Source organism: Rattus rattus, chromosome 3 (genome assembly GCF_011064425.1).
Source record: "Rattus rattus isolate New Zealand chromosome 3, Rrattus_CSIRO_v1, whole genome shotgun sequence".
Classification (NCBI taxonomy): domain Eukaryota; kingdom Metazoa; phylum Chordata; class Mammalia; order Rodentia; family Muridae; genus Rattus; species Rattus rattus.
In genome coordinates, this window is record NC_046156.1 from 160,455,839 (window position 1) to 160,471,875 (window position 16,037).

Sequence of the window (16,037 nt, forward strand, 5' to 3'; positions counted from 1 at the left end):
TTAATTATTGATCTACACATGCATTTAACTACATATATATGTATATATATACATACATATATGAGTGTGTGTATGTGTATAATAGATATATGTAGATACTGATATATAGATTTAACTATGCTGATCTATATATGGGCTGTACATATTTATATTATATAAATTATATAAATATATAAATGGTATTTAATATATAATACACATATGTGTAAATTTTTTGAAGATATAACTGATATATCTATACAGTGAACACCTAATATTTATTGGAAATTCAAATTAAATATCCCATATTTTATTTGGATCCTCAAATTTAATAAGGTTTGTTTAATTATGTGTAGTGTTCAGAATTTTTGTTTATGTAGCTTTTAAAATATGTAATAATGTATCAATACATTTTCTTTCTATAAATATTTCAGTAACTTGCTAATTGTTTGTTTATAAAATCAACTGTAAAGCACTTATTGATTACTTCCTTTGAAAACAGAATATAATGAAGCAAACAGCTTGATTTTTGAAAGCTACAATTTTTTTTGAAAATTTGTAGTAACTCATAAATTACAGTGACATGAAGTGGATATTATAGTAGAAAAATGTATCTCAGCAAGAGTATTGTTCCTTTCATTAGGAGCTAAACTTCACAATGGAAAAAGATGAATGAATTTTTTGCCATGAAATACAGTATGATGAAGATTTGTCTATATGGGACTATCAGTCTGACATGATTAGAGTAGAGAATGTGACTCTGAATGTAGGAAGAAGTGTTGAGACTAGAAAATGAATACCATTTGTAAACAATGACAAATGAGTCTTTAGTGTATTAACTCTTTGGAGTTTTCAAAGATATTACAGTAAATAATGATTTTGCATTTCAAGAGAAATAATTAGACTTGTATTTTGGGAAAAGGTGATTGAATATGTAGTTTAACCAGAGTCCCCAGTTATCTGATTCAATAAGCCAAGGTAATTTTATTCTTTCAGCTTCTTTTTGTTTTACTCATTTAAAAATGATTTTAATAAAAATACAATACCGGAGCCTAGATAGCTCCATTAGTATAGGGCTTGCTCCACAAGCAGGAGAAATTGAAGGCTGGTAGCCCTGCAAATAAATGAGTGTGGCTGCCCACACTGATGATACTAGTGCTAGAGAACTGGAGACAGACAGATTATTGGCTTGTCTTTCTATTATAATTGAAAAATGATAAGAGTGAAAGACCATCTTTTTTAAAGTAAGGTATAATCTATAGAGGAAAATAGTGACATGAATCTGGCTTTCTCACCTCTCTCTCTCTCTTTCTCTCTCTCTCTCTCTCTCTCTCTCTCTCACACACACACACACACACACACACACAATACAATGAAGAAATGAAGATGGGTAGAGGATAAAGAATGCCATAGGGAAATATATATAAATATAAAATACATTTCAGTGTTCATATAATGCTGGACATCGGAAAACTCCCTTTAAAGTGTTGGCTATGAGATTCCCATAAACTCAAAACCAATGTAAGCTATTAACATTGTCATTGGTTGGCTCCCAAAATTAAAAAAAATATGACCCTATTGTTAAAGACACCAAAATCTTAGGATATAGTACTTGGAATAATAAAGCTGAAAGTTTTCTAGATATGCCTTTATTGGATCCAAAGTATCAGAAAGTACCGTGTAACCTACAAGGGAAAGGAGAAATCTGTAGTTTGTGTCTACCTATAAAGCCTGTGAACCCCATCAATGAGCAGACATATATTTGTCCTAATGATGCAATAGTTCCACTTATATCTTAGAGGTAACCAACTACTCTCTAAATGGATGTAATCCTGTCTCAAGAGGAAGGAGTTCATACCAGAAACTATAAAAACTACACAAATATTTGTGATTTGAAAGGGCATAGGTCTGACAAAACATACTACTGACATTACCAATGTAATTTCTAAATTTTATAAATTCTTTTTTATTATATCTGCACATCTTAAGTGTAGCTATTGCCTCAACAAAGAAGCTTCTTTTAGCAGAAAGATGGTGATAATGTCAGAGATCCACTCTGAGGAAAACGCAGGAATCCATTGTCCAACCATAACTGATATGTCTACGAAACAATGAAAACAAACACAGGAGAATTTTTAGAAGAGAACATGGAAAGATTGTAAGAGCACAAAAACAGGGCATTTGCTTGAGATTTTTTATATATGATGGTGATTCTGAACCCAAACACTCTCAATAATAGTGGTTTCCTGAAAAAGAGTAGTGTAACACTTAATGCCACTGCAAAGGGAAATTTTCATGGATGGTACATCTAAATGTAGATTTGCACATAGTCAAGTCTCTTGAGAGATGAAATATCAGTCTCCTCCAGTTATGGCCTCCCATATATTTGTTCAATCCCAACTAGTCAATCCTAGACATATGTATATATGAACAAAGTACAATGCACTCTGGGTCATCCACATATTTATATACATGCATATGCAACAAGAACAATTAAAATACTTCTAATATTTTGAAGGAAGCAATGGGAAGAGCTGGAGTGAGTAGAGGAAGGTGGAGTGATCTAGATGCAATATTCACGTATAAAGCTCTCATAGCAAATAAAATTATTAAGCAAAAAATCCACACATAATACAAATTAAAATAAGTTTGTTTATTAACAATTAGTTTAACAAAAATAAACATTTTAATTTGCATTCATTTTGTAACTTGAATCCTTCAATACATTGCTTACAAGATCATACATTTGAGTGAAAATGGGACAAAAACTAATTTTTAATTATAATTATGAATGATATACTACTTCAGTTAATTGACTCTTATATTTTAGCTAATTAGGTGCATATATATATAAATAAATATATATATATATATGTAACATTTTCCCATGAACATTGCTTTTTCTTTGTATTGATAAGTCAGTATTTATACTGAAAATTGGCAAGGTCCTGATTATTTATAATTTTTTCATTAAACATGCAGAAACAACAGTTTACAGTACTTTCTAATCAGTATGATAACACTTTCTCTTCAGCATGAAACTTAAATCTATTCCATAATGGCTTTGGTTACAATGTTAGTCTTCATTTGAAGAAATGAGGGCTGCCAAAGGCAGTCATTCTTGGAATTTCATGCTCATTTCCTGAGAATGAAACAAAACAAAACATTTCCCTCCTGTTACAAAGTTAAATAGCTGTTGGCAAACACAAGGACAAACAAAATTACAGTTAAGAAAAAAACCAAAGTACTCCCTAGTTTGAAGTGGAAATTTCTGGTTTCTTTAGAGACTCAGTTATATCATGTAGTGTTTTTCTGGAAACTGCCTTATGAGAGGATATTTTTGCTGAAGCAGACATGCAGGATGATGTTAAGCTAAGAACAGACCCATGGTGTATTTCTGGAAGCAGCCTGGAAAGGGGGTATGCAATGTTTTGCTAGAACGGATGCTTGAGAGAACATGTGATGTTTGAAAAGGATATAAATATAACCCAACAGAGATGGTGTTGGATGAGATTGGGAATCCTTATGATTCTTTGCCTGTCATCATTTGTCAGGATTTCATAAAGAGAAACCCACCAAAAGACTTTTGGTGGCTTCTTGGCACTTCCCCAAATTCCACAAATGGCAGAGTCTTGAGGTTCCTTCTGAATTAACCTTTCCTTGCAGATTCTTGAATGATATTTGCCAGTGGATCGAGCTGCCCCTGCTGATTCCTGTGAACTTAACTGCTGTTATCCTGACAGCGCTGGTTGAATTTGTTCCAAAAACTAATTCTAAACAAGTTCCCATCCTACTTGGTGGTATTAAGCTTTCCTTTCCTCTATCTCTGGTGAGTAGTGGGCTAGACGGGAGGTTAAAGCTTTTGAAGAAATCATATTAAAAGTAGGTGTTGAGAAGTCTAAGCCTACATTAGATGGTACCACCCTCTATTGGCCACAAAATGAATGACTCTCCTTCCATTGCTGTATTAATATTTAGCAAAAAGCCTTTATCATGCACTGCACTTACCTGTATGGGATGCTGCACTAGAGATTCAGTGAGGCCTGTAGTTGTTCTGTAACCAATTTAGAACTTCTGGTTTTAAAATAATCACTGTAAAATATAAGGTTATTCTTAATGAAGGTGGTTATACAAAACAATCTCTCCATATAAAACTGTCAAATAGACAAAACAAAACAAAAACAAAACAAAACAACGACAAAAAAATCTAAACAATAAGTGTCAAAGAACTAACATAGAAGAAATTTTCAAAATAATGTTAGTCCAAGAAGGCTGGAGATAAATATTAAGTCTGATAGTGTCCTGTCACCATTTCACCGAAATTATAGATAGAGTTTTATCATATTTGAAGTTTTAACTTGTGAGGGTATTTTAAAAATAAAATTAAAATGTATTAGAATTGGAAAAAGAGAAAGAAGACAATTAAATCTTCCTCTATAGTAAGGCTGGAACATTTAGTAAAATGAAGAAATGTTTTAAAATATATGTATGAAATGAACTTAAACAAAATTGCAATCAAGTAATTATGCCAAACCATAGAATCCATGTTTTTATATGATAAATAAAATCAAAAAGACTGATATAAAATAAGATGAATTGATGGAATGTGGGTAAATTGAAGATAGAAGAGGGCAGAAGAAAAGGGTCAGTTTAACGTTTGCTTTTGTTTCTCTCATAAGATGAGAGGGCTAGTGGGCCTGTGCCACAATTCTAGATAGAGCAAAGTGACAAGTTTAGACTGCACTGAGGATCCAAATGCCAGAAACTTACTACTTATAAAATAGTATTTATTTGGGCTTTCCATTCTACAAGGCTCTTGAAAATATTTTTTTAAATAATATATTTCTAGGGCATCCTAATAAATGAACAAATACTACCAGACTCTTTGTTAAAAAATGTCATATATGTATTAAATCATGTATTTATTAACCACACAGAAGATTGCCTTGTATAAGGAAAAATAGAATGAGAGACAACTACATGATGAGAATCAAGACAGTAGCGGAAGATAAGTATCTCACTTCTACCATAAGTGAATCTATAAAAGAAAAAAACACAAATGAAAGTAGGATGTGACCATAAGGGACAGGGAGCTAGAAGGCAGATGGGGATGAGCGCCCAAAATTGTAATACAGGAAGTGAATAAAGGAAGATTCAGATGTGTTGTTTCCATATGGAAAACTTCACAGGAGGCCAAGTGTTAACATGATAGAATTCATCTGTACAAAGCGAGCACATGGTTGAAACCTTTAAGGATCTTCTATGGAAATCTCTACATTATTGAAGGCTTAAATTTAGTTGAGGTTCTGAGATTTGCCTATCTTCTTATCCCTTTCATGACCTACCTACCAAAAAGTATAACTTTGTTGGTGAGAAGCACTCCACAATGATGTTTAGTTGCATGGCCTTGGGCTTTAAGTAAAAGGGCAAGCTACAATTAAGTGGTATTTCTTAAAACTATGACCAAAATTTATTTTCTTATGAAGATTAATCTCATATCTCTTAAACTCACTGTAAAGCCACTCACTAATGGACCAGTGACTCAAAGGCTAATTTTTTATCTGGGTTTTATTTTGATTATAGAAAACTACATTCTTCAAATGAATTTTGTCACTGATTACTAGCAGCAGAAAGTGCTATGTGGTGACCCTTTAAATAAGACTTGGAATCCAAACATCTTTCCATCTTTCCTGTCCATTTTATTTGGACATATTTCCCTTGATATCTCCGTTATTTCTTATCTAGTTCCTGTTATCTTTTTTAAACATCGTTTTTCACCACAATCTGTTTTAGTCACTGAAATTTGGAGCCTCCATCTCCATCTTTTATATTTCCTGCCTCCAGTCTCTGTTCCTAACCACAATTATAATTGAGTATATTCCTTTTTTTGTTGTTAGTACACTATGCATTATATTTTCTTTCTTTGGAATTTGAGTGACATTGTTAAATGACTTTTCCTGACTTGACTGATTGCGTGTATAGCAGGGTCTGAGAGAGAGTAGCTAGTTAATGAATATTTGATGTTTTTTGCTAACTTTGTTAGAAAGAAAATCAGTCACTCTAAAGCATAAATCCAGGCACCATAGAGAATAATGTGAAAAATATACCTCTTTAATTCTGGAGAAGGAATAAGTATTGGAAGAAGTCAATACTTAAAGAAACAACCTCTCATAGGTTCATTTCGTTAATACACAGGTGTAATGTTCGGATTGAATAGTGGGAACAGACTCCTGCAACTACAAATAGTGACCCGAGTTCTAGCCCCAGGAGACACATGGTTGCAGGCGAGAAGTTACTACTGCTAGTTTGCCTTCTCACCTCCATGTATACATGGAGCCATATGTTTTTTTTTATATATATAATCCTTACCATCATATATTGTTTCAATCAAGACATGGCATTTTAATACTTATACCAAGAATATCCTGTCTCAAGTCTGTGTAGACTTTTCTCTGCCTTGTCAATAAATGCTGATCACCTAACAGTTGGGCAGAATATAGACTAGGGAAATGTCTTCTAGCGAGAGGAAGGAGAGAAGAAGAGTCTGATTACAGGGAGGAGTGAAGAATAGGAGTAATGGAAAAGGGGTATGAAAAGCCAGATTAATGAAAATATGAAAGTATTATGGGATGGAACTGGATGGAGCCAAATTAGCTTACAAGTTTAAGATATATCATTTTATTGTTCAGCAGTCGAGGCACAGTATTAAATTAATTGTGATTTCTTTGTAAAGTTATTGGGGATGAGAATAAGGTAAATTAACACAGCCATTTCATTAATTTACTGTTTACATTTATTTTAAGAATAAATCATTTTCATACATACAATGTCATATGCATATCACATGCTTATAAACACACATGTGAACAATAATTAATAAATTAATACTTACAATAAAAACATGGATATTTAGAATGTAGTTTGGAGTATATTGTACCTTTGGCAATTTCCTAGCTGCTAGCTTTAGAATAAACATTAACAATTTTAAAATCAATTGTCTTTAACAGGGTTTTTTTTCCTCAGTTTATATCTATGTCGCTATATATAATTTTTCCATTAAATTTCAACAAATTTGAGGCTCATATCTCATACTACTTCTCTCTTTATATATATATATATATGAATATATATGTGTGTGTTATCATATAGATATTATATATATTTATCTATCTCTATCTTTAGCTCTCTATATCTATATCTATTCCATTAAATTTCAACAAAGGCGTGACTCATTCCTTCCTGGAAGGTGGCCATCTCAGGTGCCTTATTTGGAATTAGATGGAAGAAAGTATATGCAGAGCCCGCTCTTCTCACTTTGATGAAATTTTGGTCTCACCAGAGAATACGTGCAACTTCCCAAAAGGCACATAACTTCTAGATGATCTTTTATCTTGCTCCAACTCAGAATTTGAAAATTCACACCACTGAAAGCCTGTAACATGGCCTTCCCTGGCTGTTATTTTTGTACAATACGATACAGTCTCACTTTTCTCTTTCTTTTTAATCCAAAATCAAGTTCACTGGACAATAGGCCATATTTCAGCTCTACTTCCTTCTGAAATGCCTGTCTCACTTAGGGTTTTACTGCTGTGAACAAACCCATGACAAATGCAGGTGTTATAGATGATAACATTTAATTGGGGCTGGATTACAGATCCAGAATTTCAGTCCATTATCATCAAAATAGGATCATGGCATCATCCAGGCAGGTATGGTGCAGGCAGAGCTGAGAGTTCTACATCTTCACCTGAAGGTTTCTAGAAGAATACTGACTTCCAGATAGCTATGGTGAGGGTCTTAAGCCCATACCCACAGTGACACACCTATCCTAAGAAGGCTATACCTCCTAATAGTGCAATATCTGGGATAAGTATAAACAAACCATCACAAAGCCTTTCTTGGCTTTTCTCTTGCAGTTCTTTTCTCTTTACTGGGTTTTGTTTCTGTTGGCACCTGCACCGACATGGTACTGAGAATCGGGCGAAAGCCGGTGGGATTAAAGAAACACACACACACACAGGTTATTCGAGTCAAGCCAGGAGAGGAAGAGAGAGACTACTGTAGCTTTATTCACTACTTATATACCCAAGTTCCCCAGGGAGAAAATATCTGGGAAGCACAGTAGGAAACCCTGGCTCGTGACTGTGACTATATGACTTCTGTAACAAAGACCGACCAAGTGACCTGAATTAATTAGGGAGAAATCTGAGAAGACCAGCCTAAATCTCAAGGACAAAGACTGAGAAAGCAAAAGGCAGGAGTGAATTGACCACCGCCCAGGTGTGGCCCAGGTGTGTCTGTTCCACAGCATCAGCCCGGCTCAGCAGGGGTCAAACCTAGGAGGCTCTGACTTGTTTCAACATTTTATATGTGGGTGTTTCCCAGAACTGTTTTGGCCTCTCAGTCTCCCCATGCAACTGTACTTGAGTCATGCATTCTTAGGTGTACTATACAGTAGCTCAGTAGTCAGAGCTGTACTGGGTTGGAAATTTTATAATTTACTACTGAACTTCTGGGGAAAATTTGGAAATCCCTCTACATATATTATTCCAAGAACATACCTTATTCAGATAATATAGTTTAATGCATGAGATTTTTTTTCACAACACACACACACACACACACACACACATACCACACCACATACACAGCCAGTAGACCAGTATAACACACACCAATAATCAAACACTTAGGTGGTAGTGACAAAGATGATCAAGATTTCTTTCTCATATAGCTATTTTGAGGTAAATATTTTTCAAAGGAAAGAAAGAACTAATAATTGAGTGAATGAACATAGTAGCATAGCCTGACACCAAGGAATAATAAATGCTGACTATGGAATATAACTCTTAATTCTCTATCTTATGAATGATTTTGAATGTACACATTACCCACCCAACATCTTGTCTGATAGACTGTTCTTCAGGACAAGTTCAATGTGAAACTCATAAGCATCTTTTCCATCTCTTTTATTATTATTTTTTCTGCTTCAGAGTCTATACATTAATATTGCTTTCTCTTTAAATATCCTTAATTATGTAGTATTTTAATGAATCTTAAGATCTTCTAAATTCATTGATTTGATTTGGACTTTTTGTATTTGACCTCAATATTAATACCATACACATTTGCTGTAGTATAATGAGAAATATCTAAAAGTTGCATCTTAATATCATCTAGCATCATTGTTCAAATTATAGATAAAATTTTAATGATGGTTAAATGATAATATATGGTGAAATTATATTTGTATTCATTCGTTACTTTTTTTTTTTCAGAGCTGGGGACTGAACCCAGGGCCTTGCGCTTCCTAGGCAAGTGCTCTACCACTGAGCGAAATCCCCAACCCTCATTCATTACTTTTATATGGTATTTGGTATAAAGTTATTTTTGGACCTGTAATACATGTCTACTAACATGCTTTTAATTTTCACTATATACACAAAGGAATCATGCCATAATATAAAAGAAACCTTAAGCTTTCTCAATTTAAAACTTGGTACATATGGTACATTAATTGATTGAACTTTCTTGTGTATATAATTAGATTTTATACATATTATGTGTACCAAATGAAAATTAAAATTGTACAAGTTTATTTGAAATATATTGTTTCTGAAATAGAATATTTTTCACAACTGTATTAAAAATGCAAGTGTCACTTTCAAAACAAATGTCATTATTAAATATTTTATTTACAATATTTTCCTTATTGCCAAGCATATCTTATTGCCCTAGCCAAAACTTTAAGCACTTTATAGAATAGAAAAGAGTGGGTATCCTTTTCTTGCTCCTGATTTTAGTGGTAAGATTGAAGTTATTTCCATTTATTATTATGGTGCCTGTAGGTTTCTGGTGTAGAACCTTTTTTTATGTTGTGTACATACAGCAGGCTAGTAAGTTTGTAGGGCGTTTTAGGGCACTAATAATGGATGAAGCAGGGCCAGCCTATTGTGCATTGTGCCTTCCTGAGGCAGGTAGTGTTAGGTTCTACAAGAGCGAGTTGATCAAGTCAGAGTTATCAGGCCAGTAAAATACATTCCTCTATAGTCTCTGCAAAACAGAAAGCCTCCAGGTTCCTTTACTGACACCTTTGATGATGAAAATTGATGGGAAAGCAAATGCAAAATAACCCACATTCCTAATTTGCTTTGATATTTTTTTTGTTTTTTTAATTTATTTTTTATTACATCTATTATACCCCTTACTAAACATATGCATTATGAGTACAGGTATCTGTCTGACAAAAGAGTGTATTAGACTCCTCACAGGTGGAGTTATAGGCAGCTCTGAGCCTTTGAGCATACTTCTGGGAACTGTTAGAACTGAGCATTCTCTACCTTCCTGGAATTCATACTTTTCAAAGATCCATATTTTTCCAGTTTTATTACAATACAATTTTTTGAAGCTATTCTTTTATTTTTAACTTTTATTTATTATTTTCTCATACAATATGTTCCAACCACTTCTTCCCTTTACTCTTTCCAATTCTTCCCAAACTCCATTGGACTTTCCAAAAAACAAAACAAAACAAAACAACAACAACAACAACAAACAGGCCTCCTAGCGATATCAACCAAACATGGTATAACAAGATGCACTAAGATTAGGTATAAACTCAAATGTCAAGATAAAGAAGAGACATCCCAATTGGAGAAAATTAATCCTACGACTGGGCACCTAAGGGTCTGGGCACCTTACTGCTACTGTTAGGAGTTCCACAAATATCCCAAGCAACTTCAGAATATATACAATGTATCTCTTGTAGATACATGCAGATCCCTTAATGCTGCTTCAGTCTCTGTGACCTCCAATGAGTCCTATTTAATGAAATCTGTGGGGTGTGTTCTCCTGGTGTCCTTGACTCCTCTGTCTGATATAATCTTTCCGTCTCCTGCCCTGTGGGTACCCCAAGCTCTGACTAATGTTGCTTGTGACTCTCTATCTGCTGTAAAGACACAGTATCCAAATTGACAATTATAACTTTCTTATGACTAGAACACTTTAAAAATTACATTTCATATATGAAGCAAACAATTCCTTACAATATTTTCCTTTTCTTTTTCTCTTCTATTTCAAGGGGAGTAATTTATCTGATCGGTGGGGGGGTCAGTTTTGTGAGTGTGTTTGCAGACATATTTTAGCCTTTAAGTTTCTAAATCTATTGTAGCAAAGCACAGAAAAGTGGGTTTTCAATATATTTTAAAACAAATCTCATAATTATGGATACTGAAAGTCTAAGCCAAATATTTGCTGAATCATATTCTGAAATTTAAGAGGAAATCCATCTGCCTCTACCTGACACCTGTGATTTGGAGGAAATTTTGGCATAATAGGGCTTGAAGATAAATCATTCCAATTTTGAACTTAAACGTAACTTGTAGACAACATTATACAATGGTTTGTCTTTCTCTCTGTCTCTATGTTTCTTTATCTCCATCTTTATAACTGTTTCTCTTCCTCTCTACTTTTCTATGCCTCATTATTTGTCTCAGTTGTCACTCTGAGTGTATCTTTATCTCTGTCCCTTATCTCTTAATCCCAGTGACATTCTCCCCTTGAGTTTGGCTGTTTGCTTTAAGGGAGAACTAGAAATTGTCAATGTGATAAGTTCAGGATAGTTATTCTTAAAAGCAGATGTTTAAAAATCCTTTCGACCCTATGATTTCTGTATCTCTAGAACTTGATAATGTGTAGACAACTGTCTCCATTGAAGTACAATTATTTTCTTAATGCCTAGACTAACTGGCCACTCATGTGAATTTTTATAAATTTAATTTCATGTCCCTTAATAACTTCCAAGAATGTGGAAGAACTTTAACAATATTATTGCATATGAACTTAAGAAAAAACAAAAACAAAAACTAAACAAACAAAACAAAACAAAGCCCTATTACTAATCATTTAAGCATTTGATCAAGTTTACAGAAATAGCTCCTTCCATTTTCTTTAGTAGCTTTGTGGAATCGTTAATGTTTTCCAATTGCAGAGTACATTTATGTGCACAAATTGGAACATCTCTTTGTGCTTCACTAAGTCACATTATTCGCCATTGGTTTTGAAACCTTTTCGTGATTTATGTTTCTGTTACACTGCATCTATCTGGGTGTCCTGAAAAAGCCTTGTTCATGTTCTATACAGTTAACTGCTTATACCTTATTGAATTCTCAAATTTCATATTATCATGTGACAAAAATAATGAAAACTGACTACTTTCACGGATATGTTAGATAAGATGAGTGACAGAAATTGTTATGAGACACGAAATGTTTTCTTAAGATTTAAAAAAAAATTTCCTCTTAGATAAATATTTCTGTCAAACTAGGGAAAATGAACATCTGAGTCATGACAAAGCAGGCCTATTTGTCCCTACCAATTTATATCTGAGAATCATCTTAGCTAATCTTAACCATAGGTTTTAAGCACCTTGTCCCATTGTTTCCCTAAGAAAACAAAGAATTGTTATACTTTGATCTTTTCCAAGATGTTTTGAGAAATCTAGAGCCAGCTTTGAAATGTTTTCATCTCTCTGGGTACCTTTTATATAATTCCATCCAGCTTTAAGATTGTTTATGGATGGTCTTTTCACTTTTCAATGTTTCTCCCCATATGTTTTTAAATTATTTAGTACTTAGCCTGGCTTCCGTAAGTCATAGCTACATTCCATAACACTGTATCTCACAGTCACATTCTACTGATCAAACGCAGATACAACTTATTTTTTGCCCAAATTCTAACTCTCAGAAAAGATAAATCATCTCATCTGTTATGTGAGCTACTACTGATCAAATTAATAAATATCTGTTATTCAAGACTATTTTAATTCTAGCTTTTAAGCTCAATAAACCATTATAATATTGGATAGCATTAAGTATCCCATCAGGATATTAAACCATAGAATAAAGGACACAGAGAGAATTCTACCTATAAAGATAATAGGGAGTGAGAAACACATTATAAGCTCTAAGGCAAACAAGGACAAGAAAAATCATATAGCCATAGAGTTGAATTGAGGTGTCACTGAAAAAATACTTCTTTCCTACACAGGATGTGTCACATGATGACAGTTTCAAAGAAAAGAGTTCTATTTTTCATCACTTCCACTGAAGCTTAAATTATGGATACTGATAGTATATAATTAAAATATATTCTCCTTGTTCAAGTCACATTGAAATGTTTTCATATTAGAACAAAGAAATATTAAAAATAGAAAGAATGGTTATTTATGATCAGAATAAAGATATTAAAGATTTCACCAAGATGAGGCTTTTTCTTATTGTATTTCATTGAAAATTCACAAATTTTCTTAAAGGTCGAAGCCTTCAAAGGACTTTTCATTATATTAGGTGAAGAAAATTGGTATCATTTTTCCCTATTTTTTTTGACAAGGAAAGAATTATCACCCAGCCAATTACCCAATTCCTACAAAGGAGTTTTTCATTTATTTCTAAGTAATAATGTCACAGAGAAGTTTATGACATATAAATGCATACATTTAGATAGGATTTTCAAAGGTATTTAAAGTATATAAGGACAAGTGCTTTAGCAAATGCAATAAATTTACACTATTTTTGCAGTATGCTTATATAATAATAGCAATACCAAATAGGATAAGAAACTATTTTCTTCATAGAAATTCATAAGTTTTATGGACTCAGACAACAGATAACTTCTTAGCATATGCATTTGAATTTAGAGATCAACATTAGATTTGCATTTCTTTTTATGCTAATTTTATGGGCTATTAAAAGACATTGTAAAACATAATTATAATTACACTAAAGAACTGATAGTTAATAAAGTGATCTACTCTATAAGAAACTAATGCAATATTGAGAAAATAATGTACATAATTGTCAAGAATTTATATATAGTAATACTAGTGGGAGAATATAATACTTACTGTATAATATAAATTATATAAATGGAAAAATATAATTTATGAAAATAATTATTTATTAAATATAAATCAAACAGGAAATTAAAATAAATGAAAAGGTCTTCATGTAAAAATATGTGAAGATTCAGAAATTCATAAGAAAATTATTTCTTTTTGAAGTCTGATTAAATTAATAAAAATTGGAATTCAATAGGAATATTAAAATTGAAATATTTATGCATGACAGTTTAAGTGAATGAAACTGATGTAACGCCATCAATTTTTACCATGTCTTTCTAGAAATAATTTCTCAAGGGATCAGGGCGACTATAAAATGTAGATTATTACCAGTTAAAAAGAAAATGGGAAGTTAGGCTGGCCTATGTAGTCAGAGAATTATTGAGGAAAAGAAGAAACTTGGGAAGCTAAGATCCTGGGTTCCTTGCTCACTGGTTTTGTGTTCATGTAGTGAATGTAAGGCAACATCTAGAACTTTTAAAGAATTTAGGGTCAAAATTTTTTCACTGTGGATTAGTAACTTGTTCCTCTACTTGAGACACTGTCTATCTACTGAAGGTGGACTGTTCAAGTTCCCTTTCCTCAATGTTGGACATTTTGGCTAAAGTCACCCCCAGTGAGTACTGAGAGTCGCTCATCTCCCATGTCACTGATACTTAGGAGAGAGCTCCCCCACCTCCCACCAATGATGCTGCTTATTTCTTTTCATTCTCTTGGCCCGCTAGGCTTCTCTTCTATCCATCACACCCTACCCCACTCCCTATATATGATCCTGTTCCTCTTTCCTCCCTCTCATTCTCCCATCCAGGTCCCTCCCTTCTGCCTCCTGTGATTATTTCCTTTCCTATTCTAAGTGGGATCGGAGCCTCCTCACTTGGGCCTTTCTGCTTGTTATACTTCTTACGGTCTGTAGGGTATATTGTATGTTTTCTGTACTTTTTGGATAATATCCATTAGTCAGTGAGTACATACCATGTATGTCCTTTTGGGTCTGAGTTACCTCACTCAGGATGATATTTTCTACTTCCATCCATTGGCCTGCAAAATTCACGATGCCCTCATTTTTAATAGCTGAATAGTATTCCATTGTGTAAATGATCCATATTTTCTTTATCCATTCTTTGACCGAGGGACATCTGAGTTGTTTCCTGGTTCTGGCTATTGCATACAAGGTTGCTATGACCATGGTAGAGCATGTATCCTGGTATTATGGTGTGATATCTTTTGGGTATATGCTCAAAATGGAAAACAGACTTAAGAAAAGGTGGCATAATGACCTGCCCAATTGGGATCTATCTCACGTGGGGCACCAAGGCCTGACACTTACTGATGTTATAAAGTGCTTACAAATAGGACTTTAAATGGTTATCCTCTGAAAGGCCCTACCAGCAGCTGACTGAGATAGAAGCAAATACTTACACTCAACCATTGGACTGAATTTGGGGACCCGTGTGGTTGACTTTAGGAAAGGGTTGAAAAATCTGAAAGGGAGAGCTACCCCATAGGAAGTCCATCAGTCACAACTAACCCAGAACCCAGGGAGCTCTCAGAGACCAACCCATCAACCAGGATTATACACAGGTCAGTAGGTGTTTGCTGGCACATATATAGCAAAGGTCCGCCTGTCAGGTCTCAGTGTGAGAAGTCACGCTTAATCTTGTAGAGACTTGAGGCCTAGGGAATGGGGTAACCTGTTTCAGAAGAGCATTCTCTCAGAGGCATGGGTGAGGAGGAATGGGAAAAGGAACTGTGGATGGGGGGACAGACTGAAGAAGGAAAATGACTGGAATGTACATAAATAAAATAATTTTAAAGATGGTGATGACAATGATAATGATAATGATAATAATAATAATAATAATAATAATAATAATAATAATGAAACCTAGGAGGATAGGACTGATATCAGCAAGGAGAATGAAAATCTGAGGAGAATACAAAGTCATATAAAAACAAAATGGTCACAGTGTTTTTGTATTGTCTTAGTATTGCCTATCTTAATTTTACAATTGCAGAAGCCTGTCACAACTCACTTTCTTTAGCAATGAAAGTCAGAACCTCTATTTTATCTTCAAAGGATTACAAGTTCCTATGTTTTTTTTAAGATTGATTTATTTACTATATATGAGTATAGATCCCATTACAGATGGTTATGGGCCAC